General features: G+C 35.7%; 1 long non-coding RNA gene across 1 annotated transcript; it reads left to right on the forward strand.

The window, feature by feature from the left end:
* Positions 1 to 4439: 4439 nt before the first annotated feature.
* Positions 4440 to 11149, forward strand: LOC141278697 (uncharacterized). The gene is made up of 3 exons (XR_012331744.1): positions 4440 to 4481; positions 4787 to 4851; positions 11102 to 11149. It is a non-coding gene; the product is annotated as an uncharacterized lncRNA (long non-coding RNA).
* Positions 11150 to 21414: the final 10265 nt, after the last annotated feature.

Genomic DNA, 21414 nt, shown 5'->3' on the forward strand with positions numbered 1-21414 from the left:
GGTCATATGGTAGTTCTATTTGTAGTTTTTTAAGGAACCTCCATACTGTTCTCCATAGTGGCTGTACCAATTCACATTCCCACCAGCAGTGCAAGAGTGTTCCCTTTTCTCCACACCCTCTCCAGCATTTATTGTTTCTAGATTTTTTGATGATGGCCATTCTGACTGGTGTGAGATGATATCTCATTGTAGTTTCGAGTTGCATTTCTCTAATGATTAATGATGTTGAGCATTCTTTCATGTGTTTGTTGGCAATCTGTAAATCTTCTTTGGAGAAATGTCTATTTAGGTCTTCTGCCCATTTTTGGATTGGGTTGTTTGTTTTTTTGTTATTGAGCTGCATGAGCTGCTTGTAAATTTTGGAAATTAATCCTTTGTCAGTTGCTTCATTTGCAAATATTTTCTCCCATTCTGAGGGTTGTCTTTTGGTCTTGTTTATGGTTTCCTTTGCTGTGCAAAAGCTTTGAAGTTTCATTAGGTCCCATTTGTTTATTTTTGTTTTTATTTCCATTTCTCTAGGAGGTGGGTCAAATGACATGTGGTTTTGAAGAAGGTGTAGAGAGATTTGGATTTGAGTATCCATCATTGTTCTATGGAAGGTGAGGACATTTTTCTTTTAAATTTTGATTTCTGTACCCTATACTATTTCAGTATACAAGAACACAAAATATATTCCAATATTCTGTTACTCTTAGTATCTAAGTTGGTTCAATTTATAGGGAATCATTTTTGAAAAATATAAAGAATATTAGAGAGAATTATAAGCTTTTATGGCCACATAGAAAACATACTCAAGCTTAACTCTCCAGCAAAATCAGGTCCATATCCATAAAGTAAATCAACATATAGCAATTAGCACATGGTGTAATAAGGAAATCTTTTCAGAAAGTCGATTAGATTTCCAAAATATTTTAGCCATTTTCATATTCATTGAAATAAGCAGAAGTAAGTCAATGTTTTGAAAGGGATATATTCTCCCTCAAAACAGATAGAGTGACTACAGAGATAATATTTTGAAAATAGAAAAATAAACTAATACACACCATAAAACATTTATGTGATTTAAACTATAGATGGCAAAGAGAAAAATCTACCATAGCAAAAATAAGCCGTCATCATTACTATGTTCTAGACAATGTGCTAAGAGAGTGCTTTTTTTGGATTATTACTCTAATTCTGTACAGCTACCATTTTTTGAGAATTGATGGTATGCAGTTAATTACGGCATAGCTTCAGTAGCAGCTCTTGGATTGTAGCTTATTTGTTGGATCACTTCTGTATTTCTAGAAGTAGTTTCGTATGACCCAGCCTAAAACCTACTCCCTAGAGCTCTTCTAACCATTTAAAGCATCTAATTTCTGTATTCAGTGTTTCTTGCTTTTACTACTACAGTTGTTTCTCTTTCCTGACTGAACTGGACTGGTAATTGCTAAGCTTTGCTTGGTCTTAGAAAGACCTAAGAGAAAGAAGGGACCAGTTATATGGTCTAACTGAGAGCCAGTAATGACATGGATGGTCCATCCTCTTAGTGATACTGAGAAATGGTTTGACTTAAGAGATGATATATTTTGTTGTTGTGCTGAACTAGTTTGTCATGAGTTAAATATGTTGAAGTTGGAATAGGAAAAAAAAATAGAGCAAAAGAAACTAAAGTTAGCTGAGAATAACAATGTGTCTAACTCCATTTTTCATTTTTGACTACTGACAGATTTCAAGCTCAACCACTCCCCTTCTTTTTCCTGTCTCCCCCAAATCTGGCAAGCTGATAAGAAAGCCCAGGTTCTCCCTCCTTTGGTGCCAACAGAAGTTTAATCTGTGTAAGCTCCAGCCAGAGCAGGAACTCTCACTCCTGCCACATTCCCTAACCACCATTAAAAACCAAGCCATTCTCCTTTCCTAGCTGTCTCAAGCCTTTTCAGACCAGCTTGAGAGACAGCGCTATCCTCCCCAGAAAACCTCATTGTGTGAATAACAAAGTTTCTCATATTTTCTTGGTACAAATGTGGCATCATCAGTCTTGACATCCAAATCAAATTTAAGGTAGAGCTCATCTACAATATTGTGGTCACAGCAATCAGCATAGTGAACATAGTAGCATCTAGATGATGGCCGCCACCACTGAGAGTCTTGCTGCTGCCTATTAATAACTTGCACTTTCAACTATGTTTCTCTGTGCTACAGTAGCTAAGTCCTACTGAGCCTCTGTTATAAATTTAACCTACTCAAGTCAGAAGTTTTGATAGTTGGTGAAGAGGGAGAGGAGTATAAGAATGGAGCCCTGTAAAAAGTGGCTTTGATTGTGAGTCTTAACCCAGACATATATGTGCATCTCAGATTGAATTATATGTCTCAATTCTAGTGTAAATTGTGAAAAGCACTAATCTCAGGAAAAATACTCTTACCCTGTGTTGATTGGTATTCTCAGACAGAAATTCATCCCCATTTTATAGAGTGCTCAGAGGAAAAGACCTATGCCCTGCAATATATATCCCCACCCTCCTAGATGATGTTTTTTTACCCCAGGCAGGGCATAAACTTTCTCTCCCCCTCTGTTCTACTGGACTGTCTTTCCTCCAAAGGGATTATAGTGAACAAAGTATTCTCTCTTGATAATGACCCAAAACAAATACGTATGGAGCTTGGCAAACATTCCTAATTTCTCATTTTACTTAATTTTCTCTAGCCTTCCCTCCCATCAGTATTCACCATGGTTGACAGTACAATCATACCAGTCAAGTTCTGGGAAAGGCTTTGGCTCTCCTATAATCCTTCAAGGCTAATAAACATTCCAATTCCAGCATTATAATCACAAAGATATTCCAATGAAAACCCTTTTTTCCATGGAGACTAAGAAGTTGGGTGGTTAATGGTAGTGTTCAGTGAGGGACTGTTCTTGACTACAACAGTGAGATAATTATAATCTGGTAGTTAGTAGTCACTGAGTATATAATTTATTCATTCGGCAAACTTTTTTTTTTTGAGAAGTTACTATATGCAAGATACCCTTATAGTTGCTAAGGATGCAACAATGAGCAAAGCAGACAAAAATCCCTGACCACATAGACCTAGATAATGCTGCTCTATTAAATAACTCCCAGGTTGGCTGGGGGCTCTGCTCTATATGTCCTCACTCAGCAGCCAAGACTCATTATGTAGCTACTGTTATTTCTGCCAGTCACAGAGGGAAAAGGAAAGAGTACTATGAAGGGTCTCATACCAATGAGCAAATGCTCCAAAACAGAAATTATACATAGCAGTATTGCTAACACTTCATTAGACCTAGTCACAAGATCCCACTCAGAAACAAAAGGGCCAGAAAGCGTAATCCTCCCATGTACCCAGGAGTTGGAGAGCTGGATGTATTTTGTGAGCAGCACAAATTATTACTGCATGGACATTGGCATATGATAAGAAATCAAATAAATAAAATATAGATTATGTAGGTATTATAAAGTCAAATAAAACAGGAAAGTTAAATAGAAAGTTTAGGTTTGGGGGTACAATTTAAAATAGTAAATCAAGGAAGGTGTAACAGATGTCAACACTAAATGAAGACGTGAAGTAAGTAGAAGGTTGAGGCAGAGAGTCACCTGTGAGGAAGAGAATTCTAGAGAGGGAGTAGAGAAAACACAAAGGTCTGAAGGTAGAGATCTGTGTTGTGTGTTCCTGAAACAGCAAGGGAGCTAGTGTTACTGGAGGGAATTATGCTGGGGGAGTGTAGAAGGAATTAAATTGAAGATGTAACTATGCACCAGATCAGGTAAAGCCACTTCAGAGGTTTGAATAGAAAAGTAAAATGATCTTTCCTACAGAATAGCAGTATACTGCTTTTTCTGTGTTGACAGTAGACAATATAAGCGCAAGATACAAATGTGATGACCAGTGAGGATGCCTTCATCTGGGGCAAGAGAAACTACAGGCTTGATCCATGTTGGTAACAATGAAGCAAGTGAGACACCTGGACTCTGATTGTATTTTAAAGATTGAACAAACGTAGTTTGCGGATGAATAGTTTGTGGGGAGAGTGAGAAAGGAAGAATTCAACGATTAGGGTGTTATCCCATGAAACTAAAGGGCTAGCATGTCCTATAAGCTCTTACCTTAAATATGTATATAATTACTTGCCCCTCTATTGCTGCCATGCCCACTGCTACCACCCTTATGCATGTAATCACCATCTTTCCAGAGCCATTGCAACAGTTTCAGACTGGTATAATTCTTTCCACTCTTTCACTGACAAGTCAAGTCTCCAGATACTAGCTCAAGTGATCTCTTTGAAAACAAAATATTGTCTATAACAGAGATCAAATTTCAAAGTCTTTGCTTTGAATTTCAAAGGTCCCACATGATGCAGCATTTGGCAACCCCCTGACCTCATAATCATTCTCCTTCTTTGCTCACTCAGCTCCAATCAGCCAGCATTTTTGAACTTTGAACACAGCAAATGCTTACCCTTTCAGGGTCTCTTCCTGCTATTTTCTGTGAGTGGAACAGTCTTTTCCCCAACTATTTGCTAAGATCCTCACTCACCTTATTTACGTTTCTCCTAGCAAGTCAGATCATCATAAAGGATGATTCTGGACACTCCCTCTATAATGCTTTCCCTCCCCCCACACATGCCTCTTTTCTGCTTTACTCCTCTTTATTTTCCTTGTAGCACTTGTGGCTGACATCATGAAATATATTTATTCAAGTATATATTCATTTTTGCATTGCTTCCTCCCACTAAATTTAAGAATTTATGAAGGCAGAGAATTATCTGACAGGTTAATACCTCTATCCCCAGTGCCTGAATTAGTGACTGGTACAGAGTGGACACCCAAGGTATATTGATGTTGAGCAAAAGAATAAGTAAGTAAATAAAATACAGGGGGGTCAAATTAGAGTCTTCTACAGGTACCTCACTTTTTGAAGTTTAAATAAGTTAAGCAGTAATATGGTGAACTGCCAGGAACTACAGATGTCATAATGTAGCCAGGACCATGAATGAAAGGGGAGATTCAGTTATTGATACTGTTAATATCTTGACAAAAGCAATTCAGTTCCACTGACATTCTGAAACAATTTACCAAGTTCAAATATTGTCGTATCGAAAATAGAATAAGGGTAAAGATAAATCCACAGCATGAAGCTTGAAAATATTTATTTTCTGCATGGAAATATGTGCCTGGGCCATACTGTTAATTTCTAAAACAATGAATGTGGGAGTAAAATTTCTTCCAGAACATAATCCTAGGAGAAATTTTAATGAATAGTTCGGGAAGGAAAATTGAAACTTGTAGGCTCACTAATTGCAAACAGTATTTAAAACAGCATTTAAATTAAAAAATGGCACTTATAATTGAGTAGAATCCAAACCTGTACATGTAGTAGAATACTCAAAACTATGGCCTGGTATGCCAAAAATTCCCCCAAGGGCTCTGGTAGTTGCAGCCTTATCAGCTATGTACCTGTAGCCAGAAGGTTGAAAATATGGAACCTCGGTGACTTGATCCTTTGTCCTATGATAAGGAGAGAATTGAATTTTTAAGTGACTTTTTTTTGGTGTGGGGGCGGTACGCGGGCCTCTCAGTGTTGTGGCCTCTCCCGTTGCGGAGCACAGGCTCTGGACGCGCAGGCTCAGGGGCCATGGCTCACGGGCCCGGCCGCTCCGCGGCATGTGGGATCTTCCCAGACCGGGGCACGAACCCGTGTCCCCTGCATCGGCAGGCGGACTCTCAACCACTGCGCCACCAGGGAAGCCCCCACTAAGTGACTTTTTAAAAGTATATAAATTACTAAATAGTTTTTATCATATGCTGAAGAATGCTATAAGCTGTTAAATGTATTTATATTTTCATAAGTGCATTCCAAATTTTAATAAATTAGCTGAAATAAAAGTTGTAAACCTAGAGTAATCATTAGAACATTTTGGAAATGAGTATCTCGATAGTGATATGAGGAATAATTCCAGATGACAATTAAGAGTAAATAATATAGTTGACAAAAAGAGCAAATTTGACGTGATGTGCTTTAAAAAGTTCAGCATTGACCAGTGACTACCAAAATCAGAGCCATATGAGTAATCTTTAAGTTGGCTTCCTAATTTTATTACATCAAGTGTGATATTAAAATTCAACCTAGAAAATGGAACCTGATTTACCTTTGTTTTAGAGACAAGAGCACAAGAAGTCAAGGTAAGAACAAACAGTAGAACAAAGAATATATTTCTAGTTGGTGATTTAATACACTTTAAAGGGATACTTTCAAGGATGACAGGGCTCAAAATGAACCTACCCTGTAGGGCTTCCCTGGTGGCTCAGTGGTTGAGAGTCTGCCTGCCGAGGCGGAGGACGCGGGTTCATGCCCCGGTCCGGGAGGATCCCACGTGCCGCGGAGCGGCTGGGCCCGTGGGCCCGTGGGCCATGGCCGCTGAGCCTGTGCGTCCGGAGCCTGTGCGTCCGGAGCCTGTGCTCTGCAACGGGAGAGGCCACAACAGTGAGAGGCCCGCGTACCGAAAAAAAAAAAAGAACCTACCCTGTATATAAATGATTGTGTTTGGCTCCTTCAGTACTCAGGGCCCTAGGATTTGTAACTTAACAGACTCAGCTCAAAATATACTATCATTAGAGAGGCTTAGGTATCAAGCAGTTACGAGAAAAGTGTTTTTCCTGTGTTCAAGTAATGCATGTCTGTAATCGCTATGGAACTAAATGCACGGGGATGTTGAATGTCTGAGGAAGTTATGTGTTCTGTGTTCAAAGATGTTATAATCTAAAGTTATCTATATTCTATATCTGTATCTATGCCTGAGATATTTTATACTCTCTGTTTTCAATTTCAGAGCGGGATTAAATGTTTTGCTTGGGAACACCAATTTGGTCATTGGTTAATCTTGTTTGAACCCAGGCTTGTCTGATTCAAATGTCCATACTCTTTTCACTGTAAACACAGACTCTCAAAGCAGAGATTCAAATAACAAGCATTTTGGAGATAAGCTGACTAGGGAAACCATTTTCTTTTTTAACTGGTTGTCATTCACAATCCACCCATCCCAAACACACACACACACACACACACACACACATACACACACACACACACACACACCACACCACAAAATACACATATGAAATATATAATTTCAAGGTTTTATTGAATGTTTCTATTTAGTGTTTTATTAAATGCTAAAAATTAAATGTTAAGAATGCTATAATACATGAGTTTTATAGGTATTTTGCAGATATACAATCATAAATTACTAGTATTATTAATTTAATTTGTATTCATAAATCCTAAGGACTTTCAAATATATATTTTATATGCAGTCTTTATATTTGTGCCCATGTTATTAATGAACAGTCCTATAGAAAATGTTAGTTCTAACATTTATACTAAGTTAAACCCATGATTGTTTGCATTTCATTCAATAAGAATAGACAAGAACTAAATACATTTGTGTTTCTTGTTTGTCCCTTGACATTGGAATTAGCTTGTATCATTTGGCATGTGTCTCCTTTCAAAATGAGGGCAGCATTTCAATTGCTATTTATATGTGCCAAATCCTGGCTAAACTGTTTAATTCACATGGACCTGAAGAGATTGTAGCTGTGGGCTTTGTTTGTTTTTTATTCCTGTAAATCACAGGACAAGACAGGTTTTAGGGCACTGTTTGAATCAGTCCCTCTGGTCTCCCTTAACAAATGGGTGTCACTCACAAATGCTGGTAATGATGACTTCCTGATTTCAGTTGCACTTTTAGAGGGCTGGTAAAGTGACCTATGGCCTTTTTACAGTCAGTCCCAGGAAGATGGGAAATAGTAATTATAGTGTAATAAAGCCCATGAGGACTCTGTTTAAATGGCAGAATTTGCATTTAAATGGAAAATTTTAAATGAAAACATGTAAAAGCTTGATAGGTGCAATATTTAGTATACAGCTCATGCCAGCAGTTAGAAGGACGCTTAATCACATGTCATGTGTGGATGTGCAGAGGTGGGCTTCTGTGCATGCCCGAAGGGCAGGGGTAGAGAATTTGAGTGAGATTGAAAAGGAAAAGGTAAAATTAGCCATAGATATGACACATTTCATCAAATTGAATTATAAGACTATTTTGATATTTTTAAAAGATTAAGGAATTAATTATTTGGGGACACTCCAATGTTATGACCTATAGCTAATGAAAATGCCTAATTGATTAACACTTAGGGACTATAATGGAATTTAACTTTCTGACCTGCCCACAATAATTCTGCATTAATCCATTACTGAGTGTTTATTTATATTCTGCATAGGAAATTAAGGTATACATAAGTTTGCATGCATTTGACAATTAGGAGATATTTTGAAATTGACATGAAAATCTATCATGAAAGTGATTTCATTTTTTTAAATGACAGAGATGCCCATGAAGATACCTTTGCAGGTTGTGAGAAGGCAAATAAAGTCACTTCAGTTAATGCAGCAAATAATGTGATGAGGAAAAACTAATGTTTGAAAACTGTATGTTAATTCAAATGTTCTCTCTTTTACTTAGGTAGTAATTTTATTGAATAATTCAACCAATATAGCCTATCTGAAAGGAATGATAAAAAGATATGTTTTCAGAGATTCCCAATTTATAAAAAGTTCTGTCAGAATGATGGTTACTGCCCAACTATTCAATGAATAGCTATAGATTAATTAATTTTCTAATCACAAGATAAGGTAAAAATGTATACTCTAGTGTTTCAAATCTTGCCATATTAAAATCATATCTTTTGGCAGCTGAATGAGTAAAATATACAGGTAGCTTGTTTCTTAGGTTTTATGTATTTAAAGGCAGATATCAACTAGCAAAACAAAGTTTGAGTTCATCTATGTGAAAACAATTTCTAAAATGTAGAGTATTTTCTACTGAAGGCAGTTAAATCGGTATAGTAATCAATGCACACGAGTATTTCTTACCCTTTCATGTTTGCTCTCTGTATTTAACAATGAAAGTGCAAGTGCCAATGTTATCACAGACTCACCTTATTATTTGTTTTTTTCTTTAGTATACCTATTTCCAGCATATAAAGCTGTTGGGAAGAAAAGAGATCAAACATACAGATACATTTCTGCTGTCTAAATGTGCTAGTGGACTCATACTTTTAATGCTTACATGTTATAAAACAGAAAAGGGCCATACCTGTGGTCCACTAGTCTCACCAGGTTTAGGATATACCTAATTATAGTGTAGGAGCTTTTGTAAATACAACAGTATCCATGTCAAAAAGTAACAAGGATTCTGATGAACTTTAGTTTGACACAAAATTTCAAGGATGAAGCTGTGTTTCTCTCAGAGTGATAAGCACATTTCTTCTTAGGATTTGAATCCCATTTATGAAAGAGCAGTAGGGGTTCTCAGATACCTGAAGATACTGCTCACACGCCTCAGTGACCTTTGGCATATTCCCTTCCATCTGCAATTATGTCTTTTAGTTTTAATTTCATTTTTAGTAACTCCCAAATTGGGCTTAGTATGTTTTTCTTGCCCTAATAGTGATGGAGGTTAATGAAAAATAGAGGAGGGCTCTGAAAACTTTCATTCATTCAACAATTATTTAGTGAACATTTACTATATTCCAGGTGCTTTTTGGTTAATGGACATAGAGCAGTATATAAAATAGTAAAATTCTTGCACTCAAATTATATTATATGATGCATATAACGTAATAGTAGGTAACAAAAGCATGTTAAACACATGTTAAGACACAAAAAGATGATGCAGTGTGAGAGAAGTGCTATTTTATATAAGGTTGTAGGGGACCCGAATAATTTTTAAAGAGTTAATTATGCTGGGGGCTTCCTGGGCAACATTTGTGTGGTTGGTACTAAGTGTTCAGAGTCTAGACTACTTAACTTGGTATTTTACGGAATATCACACCCAGGTCAAGCTTCAGGTTTTTTCTTAATATGTTTCTCACTTTCTTTTGAGTTCTTTTTCATCTCTCATGCATACTGTCCCTGGTTATTTTAGGTTCCTTGAGTCATACTGAAGTATCCTCATCTAACATATGCTGTAACATCCACCTGGCTTTTTGTTCAGTTGCCTGAAACCTCTGGTGGTGATAATGGACAATAATGAATTAGTTTTTGCCCAGATAAACTGAGCTTGTTAATATTACATTAGCTGGTAAATGTGTTATCACTCTCATGGAATGTAATTACATTAACCAATTAAAATGTCAGTCCTTGAAGAGCTAGCCTAAAACATATCTTTGGAGGGAGATATCTCTGTAATGTGTGCCAACTTTAATGAGCTATCTGTATTTAATTCTCTTTCATATTTCTGCCTTCTTACCTATACCTGAAACACTTGCTTTGATATACTCCCTATGACCTATAAGTATTGTAATTATTTTCCTAATTTTTTTTTTTTTTTTTTTGCGGTACGCGGGCCTCTCTCTGTTGTGGCCTCTCCCGTTGCGGAGCAGAGTCTCCGGACGCACAGGCTCAGCGGCCATGGCTCACGGGCCCAGCCGCTTCACGGCATGTGGGATCTTCCCAGACCGGGGCACGAACCCGTGTCCCCTGCATCGGCAGGCGGACTCTCAACCACTACGCCACCAGGGAAGCCCTATTTTCCTAATTTTTAAGCCCTGTCACTGATCAAACTGTTGCTTCATCATCCTTATTCACCATATGTCTACCTGGTTGTCTGAAAATTTCTTGAGACTTATTTATTCAATAAATGTTGATGAGGTACAAACTGCATGCCACATTCCATTTCTATAAGGTCCTATGCTTGGCTCAATGATCTCTTATTCCATTTGCCTTCTGCAGTAATAATAATCCCGCTGTTGCTCTTCACTAAAGCAATCTGTTAAAAATACTACAAAGAAAATTCCTCATTCGTTAAATATCCAACCATTAAATATATGTAAACCATTAAATATATGGGACAGTCACTATTCCAAAATTTTCAAATATAAAAATGAATATGTTAATTTATTTTTTCATCCATTTACTTGTGATCCAGTTTTTGATGAGTCTTTTAGATCATCTTAGGAAGTTTGGCTTTTACTTTACAGATGATGAGGCCTCAGTGAGGGTTCTTTGGCAGTGAGGGTTATTTGGTTATTTTTGCTTTGCATTTCAGAAAAATATTACTCTACAGTGAAGTGCAGAATAAATTGAATTAGTGAAGAAATGGAGCCAGGGAACATAGTTAGCAAGCCATCCAATGATACAGGAAGAGATGAGGATGCTATGAACTAAGATGATGGCAGCTGGGCAACAGAGACGCGAAAGTATTTGAAATATATTAAAGAGATAAATAATAAATGTGGTCTTATTTCTTCCGCTTGATTTTCTAAATTAAAACACAATTCTTTCCATCCGTTTTTGTGCATATCTATATTAAGTGCAGAAATGAACTCCTCCAGTTGTTTGAGAATAATAATTGATTCTCTCATTGCTACAAGGAATCTAATAGAGTAAAGGGAAGTAGTTGTAGGAAAATATTGTCATCAAAATATTTATGGTGGTTGGGACTTCCCTGGTGGTGCAATGGTTAAGAATCCACCTGCCAATGCAGGAGACATGGGTTTGATCACTGCTCCGGAAAGATCCCACATGCTGCGGAGCAGCTAAACTCATATTCCACAACTACTGAGCCTGTGCTCTAGAGCCCATGCGCCACAACTACTGAAGCCTGCGCACCTAGAGCCCGTGCACCGCAATGAAGCGTAGTCCCCGCTCGCCGCAAGTAGAGAAAGCCCACGCACAGCAACGAAGATTCAACACAGCCAAAAAATTAATTAATTAATTTTAAAAAAAGAAAAAAATAATAATTGCTTTAAAAATACTTGTGGTTATCTTAGGTACATAAAGTAATGTTTAAAATCTTATTAATAGCTTTTTCTATGGAATGAGGGAAAATGTTTTTTCTACTGTAGATAAAGACTATCACTTCTTCAACAAGGCCTTCACTAACTCCACCAGAGAAGGTTAGGCATCCTGATGTATATTCCAGTGGTATCTTGTATAATCCTAAATTAATGTTTTCATACTTCATTGAATAAGTTGTCTAATACCTTCTTTTTTTAAATTATTGTTTATTGGAGTGTAGTTGATTTACAATGTTGTGTTAGTTTCTGCTGTACAGCAAAGTGAATCATTATACATATATCCACTCTTTTTTAGATTCTTTTCCCACATAGGTCATTACAGAGAACAGATTAGAGTTCCCTGTGCTATTCAGCAAGTTCTTATTAGTTATCTACTTTATATACAGTAGTGTGTATATGTCAATCCTAATCTCCCAATTGATCCCTCCCCCCAGCCAATGACTTTCTTCTTCACTGGAAATAAGATCCGTGAATTCAAAAGCTGCTCAAAGACATTTTTGGGACTCTAGAACCTATGATATTCCTTGTAAAATAGATACTCAAAAGATATTTATGGAATAACTGAATGAATAAAAAGGAGGGAATATTATACATGTAATTTTCTCAAGACTGATAAAACATCTACCAAAATCAGAGGTACTTTTTGGATTAAATTTAATTATTTAAAGTCAAGTAATATGGTGCTATGAGTATGAGTGAGAGATATGTGGAGTGCTGATGGGATATCTGGTAAGTATTTAGTAATAAAAATCTATGGAGTTAGCAATTCTTAGGATCCTAATGTGGCTTAGCTTCATTCTTTTAGGACTCAGAACTGAAATCAGAGGTTGTGATGACAGCTTGGAGTAAATATTAGTAAAAATGAAATAAGATTGGATTTGACATAACAAATGAGTCTGAGCTCTTTTCCCAGTTTAATATTAAACCCTTTACTGTGGTCCTCATTTCACATTATTGGACATTATGCAAGTGGTATTGCTGGAAAGGTGTAGATTAGAAGAAAGACAAGTTAAGAAAGGAAATGCTGAAAATACTTTAATGGTTTAAACTCTATCACTTTTAGGGGAAAAAAAAACTAAATAAATTCAAAGCATAAGTAACACTGGTAGTAAAGGTCTTCATACTTATAATTCTAAAATATCTTGATAAAAAAGGCATATGCATATTAAATCTAATTAGGCTTCCTCTTTTGCCTTTATATCAATAATGTGTAAAGTATATATAATAACATCTATCTTTTATAAAACCAGTCTCAGTTGTTAGTTGTTTAAAATTGATTGCATAAATATTCCTGATCTTAAATCACTTTAAAACAAGATTTCAATGAATTTTTTGACCATTTATGCAGAAATGGTAGTCCTGTAGAGCTGTGCATCTTAATAAATAAACCATATTTTCACCTTTACCCTTTTGATTGTGTAAAGGCACAAAAAAGCCCAGAAATATCTCTTTCAGAATTACAAGAAAAGTATCTTCCATCCTAGCTCTGTTCTACTTTCCAGTGATTAATGGTTTTAGTTTCATAAACCATTGGTTTTGTTCAATCCGTAATTACACTTGTTTATTGACTAGTGTATTCTTTATTAAGGTACTATATTTGTTTTTATATGTATTATGCTTAAATTATATCTTAATTTCCTTGGCTTTTGATACCTTCTTCATATGTATGGGCTGATCAGTACTTACTTGAATGTTCTAGGAGTGTTAATATACTTTTAATGGAATGCATATGAATATCATATGTAAGTTTGCAAATAAAGTAGTATTTTTCACGGCTATACTAATAACACACTGTAAGCGCAAAATGGAATACCAGAGAATTCCATGTCCAATCAAGATGGAATAATTGACACTGGACTAATAGTCAGAAACAACTAAAAAACAGGGGAAAAAAAGCAAAAAAATAAAATAGTTCTCAAGACATTGGAATCAGGCAATGAAGGACAATGATACCTGGGATATGGGAAACATTAAATAAGGTGAACGTAATAATTGCTTCAGCCTACTTGCAGAGTGGAGATACCCAGTTGTAGCCCAAGAAGCTCTCTCACAGGAGGAGATGAATCTAGGAGTCTGGAGAGGTCGGTGAAGCTACAGTTAGCAGACCCAAGTATCAGAGAAGAGAGTTGCTCAGAGAAATAGCTCTGGAGACTTCAGAGGATATTCTTTGAGTAATTGTCTGAGTACTAGTCATCCCATGGGTGTGAGGAAATGATCCAAGATTGAGTGAAAAATCATCCAAGAGGATAAACAGGAACAATATCTGAAGCTCCCATAGATTGAGCATATTTCCTTTTCCTACCAGACAGAGGCTAAACCCATATAATTTACAGAGCATCAGGTATCTTACTCAGAAGGGTCTTGCCTCAGTAGTAGAGGAGAATTAGACATAGAGTAAATCTTGCTCTTGTCTCAACTAACAAAGATATAAACAAAGTTAGAAAAGAATCAACTGTTTCTAAGTAACTTAAATGCATCCCAGAACAAAACTGAAGAATTTTTGTACAAATACAAAAATCCTGCAACCATTAAGGTAAATTTCACAATACTTATCATCCAATCAAAAATGGCCAGGCATGGAAATAAGCAGAAAAATACAACCTATTATGAGGATAAAATCAATTAATCAAAACTGATGCAAATGACCAATATGGTAGAATTAGCATAAAAGAACATTAAAAAACAGTTACAGTTGTTTCCCATAGGTTCACAATGCTAGAGGGAAAATTAAGCACATAAATTAGACTTGGAAAATATAAAAAGAATCCAAGTCAACTTCTAAAGATGAAAACCACAATGACTGAGATGAAAACTACAGTAGATAAGACTAATAATGGATGATTAGTTATTACAGCAGAAAATATTAGTGAACAGGAACACATGGTAATAAAAAGCATCCAAAAATGAAAGAGAGACAGAAAATAATGACTGGAAACAAACATACATGAAAAGTACAGAGTATAGCTGGGATGTAGGACATGTATATTAGCAACTATATATATATACATAAAGAAAAATGAAGTCCTTCAAGGAGAAGAAAAATAATACCAAATGGAAATCTGGATCTTTCCAAAGGAGTGAGGAGAAACAGAAAGAGTGATTACATGGGTGTATATATAAAAGACACACAAAAATTAAATCTCTTTAAAAGTTAATTTATTGTTTAAACATCACAACTATACACTGTGATGCTTCTGTAAAGGGGCAGAGAATAAATAGTTTAGTCTTTGAGGAATATATTTAGTCTTTATTGCATATTTTTTGTTTTGTTTTATTTGTAATTTTTTAAAAGGGCAAAAACAATTTTTTTATTGTTCTGAGGCTATACAAAAACAGTCTGTTGGTACATAGGATCTGGCAGAAAAAGAGGAAAATGTATGTGAAGAAGAGATGGGATGAATAGAAAACAAAGAGCAAGACTATTTATTTAAAATAAACTAATAATTTAACTGGTTTAAACATCCCAATTAAAAGATGGGAATTGTCAGGTGGGATAAAAATGCAAGACCCCTCTCACCATGTGTTGCCTGTAAGATACTCACTTTATATATACAGATACAAATAAATTAAAATAATGGAAATAAATATACCATGCTTATACTACTCAAAAGAAAACTGAATAGTTAATTGATTCTAGAGAAAAGAATATTACAAGAGGTAAAGAGGATCATTTCATAACAATATGGAGTCAAACCACCAAGAAGTCCTAATAATTTTGAACATGTATGCATCTAATATTAGAGCTTAAACATACATGTACCAAAATTTTGCTAAAACTACAAAGAAAAATAGAGAAAATTACAATTATAGTCAGTAATTTAGTGGAATGTACAGAATAAAATGTCAACTCAGAACTATTATGTGATTAATAAATGAGAAGGGCAACTATGTATTAGTTTCCTAGGGCTGCCGTAATAGAGTGCCACAAATGGATGGCTTAAAGTAAGAGAAATTTATTGCTTCAAGGTCTGGAGGCTAGAAGTGCAGGTTTAAGGTACTGTCAGGGTCATGCTCTTTCTGAAGCCTCTAGGGGAGAATCCTTCTTTGTCTCTTCCTGGCTTCTGATGGTGGCCCTCAATCCCTGGTATTCCTGGGCTTGCAGCTTCATCATTTCAATCTCTGCCTCTGTCATCACATGACATTATCCCTGTGTGTTTATCTTTCTTCTTCTTATAAGGACACTAGTCATAATGGAATAGGGCTCATCCTACTCAAGTATGACCTCATCTTAATTAACTATATCTACAGTGACTCACTTTCCAAAGAAGGTCACATTCTAATGTACTAGAGGTTAGGACCTTAACATATTTATGGGGACACAATTCAACCCATAATAGCAATAATTAAAATTTCTCTAATGGAGGCTATAAATTTAGAGTAAAATGAATTTCAGTTGCATAGATAATTGTTGACTATGACAGAAAAAGAGAAGACCTAAAAGTGACTGCAAGCTTAAAGATACAGAACCAATAGCAGGAGAGAATAAGGTAGATAAAGTATTCTAATTTGAATTTGAATACAAATACAATAATAGGTCTTTTTTTTTTTTTTTTTTTTTTTTTTTTTTTCTGTACGCGGGCCTCTCACTGTTGTGGCCTCTCCCATTGCGGAGCACAGTCTCCGGACGCGCAGGCTCAGCGGCCATTGCTCACGGGCCCAGCCGCTCCGCGGCACGTGGGATCTTTCCAGACCGGGGCACGATGTGTCCCCTGCATCGGCAGGCGGACTCTCAACCACTATGCCACCAGGGAAGCCCAATAGGTCATTATTTACCATTTTTGTTGATTGATTTTCCTCCTGCAGGAAAAGAAAGAAGGGGGGGGAAGAAGATGATATAGACAAAGACTTTGAAAGTCATTCACATCTGCAACTTACTTTCTTAAGGGCAGCAAAGCACCAGTCTTTTCTACACTAAATCACTCTATGACACTGTTTACTGGACTCTAATCCTTTGCATAGATGTGACAGATGAAGTTATTGGATGTTATACAATACACAAGAGAAAGAACTTGTTAAACAAAATGTAGAGTACTATGTCTATACCTTGGTGGATGTTGCATAGACTTAGGGATGCAGAGGAGGAAAAAATAGTGATATAGTGAGAGATAAGGATAATCATAGCTACAGGGGGAGAGATAGACTTAAACAATCACATAGATACAATATTGGGAATACAGATTATCAAGATGAGCTGTTGCTTAGCACGATGACAAGAAAACACACACACAACTCAAAAATGTTTCATGTGATTTTGGGGACATAATTGATGATCTTGAAGAAAGTAGTTTTAATAAATTGTTAAGATTGAAACAAGGTTATTAGGAAGTAAAAAAGAAAATTAGATGTTGATCTTAATATTAAATCATTTTGTATTCAAAGCAAAGAGATGATGGTAACATGAAGACGTATAGGTAGTGGGAGGTTTTGTTTTGCTCTTAACAAGGCAAAAGTTCTTACAAAACATATCATATGAGAAGATGGGGCTACATGAATAAAGAGGCTGACAGTACAAGAAAGAGAGAAGATCACATACTGGATTATAGGATATTTGCAAAAATCACATGCCCCTGGTCACTATATTGGCTTTTCCTTCTGTCATGAATCCATTCCACTCCCTCCATTGCAATTAATGCAGTCATTTATTAAATGAAAGATATGCAAATATCCTATAATACAGTATGTTTGGGTGTTCTATAATCTGTGTAGTAATACAATATTAACAGATTAAAATGTGTTAATATAATTTTAAGAAGTATATTTACTTTAGAATGGTCTCAAAAATCTTGTCTTTTGGTGTCTGTCCTTTTTACTTTTTAATCATTTTATATTTGATACTTATTATCCATTATTAACAAGTTACATTAATATTATCATTTACAAAAGTTTTGGTAATTCATGCTTAAATATAGTTACAGCAAATATCGACTCATTTAGTCATTATTATAATTATATTGGTCAGATTCATTCCCATTTATATTTGAGGAAACAGATGCATAGAAAAGCTAAGTTATATTCCCAAGGCCACATGTTTTATAAAAAGTGAAGTTGGAATGGGAGCTAAGCAATCTGGTGTCTAGAGTCCTTATTCATATTTGCTATAGTATGCAGCCTAATATTAGGGCTTGTTCAGTTTATACATCTTCTTGTGATTTCCAAGGAATAATTTTGTAGTAGTATTTCCTTCCTCTTTATTTTCTTTCTATGAACTTTAAGCATAGACAATATAACAAGAACATAACATAAGGGAACTAAATATATCGTGTGTGTGAGAGAGAGGGTTTGCTTGTGCTCTTCTTTGCCCCTCCAGTGAACCTCAATTTCAGGCATTAATTCCAGAAATAAAAATTGTCTTGCACTTTAACGTTCTCAGTTAACTGAACTGTGAACTCTCTGAAATAATCGAGATATTACAAGAGAGACATAAAAGGACATGCCAGCCAATTCTTGACATATATAATGTTAGAGACCTTAGTACAACCATGTCTCAGCAGTAGCTGAAAGGTTAATGGAATTGGAATTTGAGTAGACATGACTGATTTTCCTCCTGCAGAAAGGAAAGGAGGGGGAGGAAAGAAGCTGATTTGGACAAAGACCTTTAAGGTCATTCACATCTGCATCTTCCTTTCTTAAGGGTAGCAAAGCACCAGTCTCTTCTACACTACATCACTCTAATCTCTTAGAAGAACCGAAAGCTTGTCAGAGAAAACATTGTTCATCTAAGAATAAGCTGAGAGACTAGACAAAATAGTCAGTGTGCGAAGAGCAAAAACCAACACTGTGAATCAAGCAAGTCTGAGTAGCATTTCCATTGTTAAGTCAGTGTCTTCCTGGTGGAAAACTTAATATTTGAGGGTATGGCTTCTGACTTTTGAATATTACATTAGGATGATGTTTAGAGTATGTCTCTGCCATCATTTCCCTCTAAAATGCAGTTAAAACTTTGTTTTAAAATAGTATCAAGATGACACCCTAAGTCATCTTGAAGGACGTTACTTCAACGTCCACCCTGAAGGACGTTACTTCTTTTGCCCTTATACACTCAAGAAAGAATATAATTTTTTTTAAATTTTGCTTTAAGAAAACTTTGTTTTGCCTTTTGGCTCTTTGTTGGGGTGTAGCTGTTACCTCATGGTATGACATCCTTACAGGGCAATGTGACCTCAGCTGTCAGATCTAATCAAGGATTTCAGACCATTCATTCAGCACAACACTTTTTTAAAAACAGTTTTAGGATCATATATATAATGTAAAGTTTGGGGAAATTATATTAATATGTTCCCCTACATAATTTAAGATGTTACCAGAGATTAGGTTCTCGTCTCGTCACAGAAAGAATTCAGAAGGAGACAGGGAGGTCAAGAAAGCAAAGCAAGGATTTATTAAGCGATAGTACACTCTCAAGGGGAAAGTGGGCAGGCAGACTCAGGTGAATAGCTGCCCTGAGTTTCTTTGGCAGGCTGGTTATATTTGGCATGAAAATGAATGGGTGGAATATTCTTCGAGGTGCCTTTTCCCACCTTTGTTTGTCTGCCTCCAGGACCTTTGTCACCCCAAAACTGTGTGGTTTTCTGTCAGTCTGGAGGTTCCTGCTTTTCTTTATCTGCCCAAGGACCCCTGTTGTTTACACCAGGTTTCCTGCCATTTAGCCTGTTCCCCCATTTCTCTGCTCATATCTAGCTATCTGCCTGCTCAAACAAGTTTATGAGTGATTTTATTGCCTTTTGAAGTTGAAAGCCAGATGTGCAAAGGAGGGAAAAGGTTGAAAAACAAGTTTAGTTTGGTTCCATATTTTCATTCTCATGAACTTCAAGATTCCTTTATTTACCAATATTTTATGTAGAATTCTTCTAAGTGTTCCTTCCATTTTTCACTGGTCAACTTCATTAGTTGGTATTTAGTGTATACAACACCTCACCTCTTAAAAACAGGCTTGCCAAAAATAATTTATAAAATATTATAATTTCTTAAAAAGCTAAAATATATTACATATGATGAACAAGGATAATTTCTTTAAAGATTGAAATAAAATAAGCAGATATTGAGTTCCATCTTAATTGCAGTATGTTTTGCCAAAGATGTTTAAATAAATAAACAAACAAAAAAAACGAAAACCAAAACAAACAAAAAACCTGTAGTTCTGCTAATATGTCCCACATTTTGACTTCTTATCATCACCTGAGAGCTCTTCCTTACCTTTCTATGAAGAATGAAAAATAAAACTAGAGACAGAAAATATTGATTCTTCATTCTGTTGCAATTAATAATTGCCTCTTGAGGTTACCATATTTATTTAATGTGTTCAAACTAGAAGAGAGAAAAGCAGAAAAATAAATTTATACTATTGACATGAATGCTAATGCAGTCTGGATCTATAGAGTCAGACGCAGCTAAACTAATGAACATAAGATAAAGAAACATGAGACGGCAGAGACTTTAGAGTTCACATAGTCCAACCCGTTCAGGTACTCATAAGAGAGGGGCCTGGGCCAGTGTCTTAAATCAGGGATCAGCAAAGATTTTCTGCAAAGGGCCAGATAGTATTTTGATGATACAATTTCTGTTGCAACTACTCAGCTCTGCTGTTGTAGCTCAGAAACAGTCATAGAGAATATGAAAACAAATAAAGGTGGATTTTTTTTCTAATAAAACTTTATTTATGGACAGTGAACCAAATTTGACCCATCGGCCATAGTTTTCTTCTGCCCCAAACTATTAAAGTATTAAGCTATTAAAGCAAGGGACAAGTACTCAGAAGTTGGCTCCAAGAGTTGTACATTGTCTATTCTGAGACATTACTCTTTTAAATTGAATTTGCAGTAGACATTGAATACATGGGAACGCAATCCTTTCAGAGAATGATCCTAAAGATGATGAAATGTTTATTGATGTGTAGAAAAGAATGAAACTCCTTAGGTATGCAGAGACTGGATATCAGGATTATTAGAGAATCTTGGAAGATTATTAGATTTGCTGACCAATAAGCAATCTGTAGGTTGCATTCCAACTTGATGGGTGTGATTCAAGCTGATGCCTCAAAACAAATGTAAATGTTCTTTACATTTTCAGAGTCATTAATGAATGATGACAATTGCGAGAGTTAAATCTGTGAAATTCACTGGAGTTTTCTTGGAGAAAGGAAACAATGACGACTTGTTGCCTCTGGAGATACAATGCAATGACATAATACACTTGAGTATGCTAGGCTAATTTTTCTGAGATATTTGTTTGTTTTCCTTTCTAGACACAATATATACAATTAAAAATTTGTCCTTAAATACTGTTGGTGTCCAGTTATGGCTACTTGAACGAATAAAAAGTTTAAAACAAGCACAGAATACTGAAAGCTCAATAATACATAACATGCAATATCATAAAAAAATTATGGCTTTCCTCTATTAAACACTATTTAGTAAGGAGTAGTATTATGAATAAATAATTATTACAATCACATGAATCTACTTTTTAATGACTAGAATACAAAATATGATATTATGAAATGTCACATCCATTTATGATAAAACAGTGCTATTATTCATTAAATTGACTAATATTTTATGAGAAC

The sequence above is a fragment of the Tursiops truncatus genome, chromosome 5 (genome assembly GCF_011762595.2).
Source record: "Tursiops truncatus isolate mTurTru1 chromosome 5, mTurTru1.mat.Y, whole genome shotgun sequence".
NCBI classification, from domain to species: domain Eukaryota; kingdom Metazoa; phylum Chordata; class Mammalia; order Artiodactyla; family Delphinidae; genus Tursiops; species Tursiops truncatus.